The sequence below is a fragment of the Mandrillus leucophaeus genome, unplaced genomic scaffold, assembly GCF_000951045.1.
Source record: "Mandrillus leucophaeus isolate KB7577 unplaced genomic scaffold, Mleu.le_1.0 Scaffold923, whole genome shotgun sequence".
NCBI lineage: Eukaryota > Metazoa > Chordata > Mammalia > Primates > Cercopithecidae > Mandrillus > Mandrillus leucophaeus.
In genome coordinates this window covers 133822-136494 of record NW_012110064.1, presented here as the reverse complement: position 1 = coordinate 136494, position 2673 = coordinate 133822, and positions in this window count along the sequence as shown.

Sequence of the window (2673 nt, the reverse complement as noted above, 5' to 3'; positions counted from 1 at the left end):
TTAACTACTTCTACAAGAATCCTTGATTCCTTTATGGGGGAACAGTGATTACAAACCAAGATCTGAGTGCTATGTGTGTTCATTGCTACTGCAGTATAATTGTTACTAACTCTTCTTTATGGACAAAGCTTGAAAGTATACCTTTGTATAACAAAACATGCACACACACACACACACACACACATCTTTACTTCTTTATCTGTGTGTATGTGTGTATGCATACGTGTATATATCCATGAGTTTATATTAATACATTGGATTCTAATTCAACCAGCATAGATATTTAGCCGTCTCCCTCTCCTTTTCCTTATTCCAACTTCATCTGAAAGTTCAGATTCATCATTCACCATCAATGAAACTTAGCTATCATTATCTACAATATCTTTACTTATTTGTGTAACTCTAGGGTATAAGTAAAGTAGCTTCAGAATTGCTAATCATACCACTGGAAAAAGGAATTTATTAACGGGAATACAGTGCTTCCTTACGGATCTTTTTTTCCTTAGTCTCACCAGTTAAGATATAATATTCAGATTTACTCAGCCTATTTTTTTCTTCCCTAGCCCCTGCAGTTGATTTGCCTTAGGGCTTCATCCTGAAGTCAAATCCTATGCTATTTGATTTCAGGTTGGTTCAAGTATCCTGCTGTTCTTCAACAGGGACAGCCTTTATGTGAAAAGAGAAAATCTGAGGGAATCCTCACCAGAGGCCCCTGGTGCTGCTTTAATAACAACTGTAGCTACCAGATTGCCTTCAGCATCTTGGCAGAAACTTTTCTTATAGATGGTGAACTGCAGGTGGGCTTGATAAGAAGAATGTAAATATGTTTCTAAGAATTCATCTTTCCTTACCTATAAAATATTCCCTCAATACAATTGTAGTTAAATCTTGGGATTTTCTCTCTCAAAGACAATGCCCTTTCTGTATGGATTTCTGTGAGCCTGTCTTATCTTTTTAGATGCCAATTCCTCCCTAAATGAGAGCTTCGCCCTGAAACCTACCCTTTATATGAGGATGCTCAATGAGTAACTGTCAGTAACTACCGTGCCTCTGAGCAAGCCTAGCCAACTAACTACATCTTCCTATTGAGCAATGTTTCTGCAGCTTGAGCTCAGGTTTATCTTTTCTAACTATCTGAATATGCTTGCCGCTCACCAGGCTTGATTTCAGCTTCCGTTCTCTTTCTGTCTTGCTCGTACAGGCTTTCCACCCCTTGTGGATTATTAAAATTAGTTCCATCTACAATGAAATAAGGACATTACCCTCCTTCTCACTGGCAATAACCTTTGAAAATAACTGGTAATCAAACTTTATTTCTTATCTTCCCCAACTCCCTCATCCTAGGTGACAGGAGGAAGTGCTTTTAAAGCTGAGTTAGCTGCAACCATGAACAAACAAAGAGGCTTGAGAGAAAATCCAGTTATCACAGAGAGTCAATGGAGATGGAGGATCCCTGGTAGGAAGAGCCCTGAGGACCCTGGGCATTAATATTCTGTTAACAGGGACACTGAGGGCAGCTCTGAAAGAAAAATCATGAGAGTGAGGCACATGACTATCTGTTAAATAAAAAAGAGGACATGATCATATCTGCTCATTGATGAAACTCCTTCCTGATAGAATGAAATGGTGAATACCATCATCTCCTCTCCCAACGCTTGTGTTTTTCCTGAGTTTCTTGATTAAGTTCCTTGATTTTGGGAGGAAAGGGAGGCCTTCCTCCTACCACCTAGGATCCAGAGAAAGCATCTCATCTATAGTGTCTGATGGAAGGTTCTGAGTCCATAAGAGATTCCTCTGGTATCCACGAAATAGAGGAAAGGTACTTCATCAACTCTGCTTTAGGCTTTCTCTTTGACTCATTTGCCAATTTATACTTGACTCATTTGGCAATTTATACTTATGAGTCTAAAGATTTTTTTCAGTGCCTGTCCTTGATATTTACCTATATCATCAATTCTAATACACATTTTATTCACATTCTAACATCTCTAAAATCTAGATAAATGTGCAAGTCAATGTCATCTTTCTTTCAAGAAGTACATAAAATAAGGATGCATGTCAAAATAAAGTCATTTTATCTCGGAAGAGGTACAATAGCCTATTCAATATTCTCTCTTGGATGTATCAAAGGAAATTCAGACATAGTTGGTCCAAGATCAGCCTTATGATCCCCCCTTCAACGGTGATTATCCACTTTCAGTATTTCTTCTCCCAGTTAATGGCACTACGATAACTACAATCAGGCAAGCCCTAAATCTATAAGTCATCCTTGACAGCTACCTCTTCCTCATCCTTCATACCTATCCATCTCCTGTTACTTGAGCAGCTTTACCTGTTCAATATCTAATGTTGTCATTATTATTACTAAGGGTTTTAGTTTTAAAACCACTCTTTGTTTTAATCAACTGTATTGAGAATTAATCTACATCCATGCATTTGTTTTAAGTGTGCAGACTGTTGAATTTTGACAAATGCATGTAGTTATGTAACTGCTACCACGATCAAGATAAAGAACATGTCTCTCACCACTGAAAAGATCGCTTTAGATCTATAGATTATTTTTACCTTCTAGAATTGCATGTGAATAAAATCATAGAGTATGGACTTCTCTGTTTTCCTTCCTTCCTTCCTTCCTTCCTTCCTTCCTTCCTTCCTTCCTTCCTTCCTTCCTTC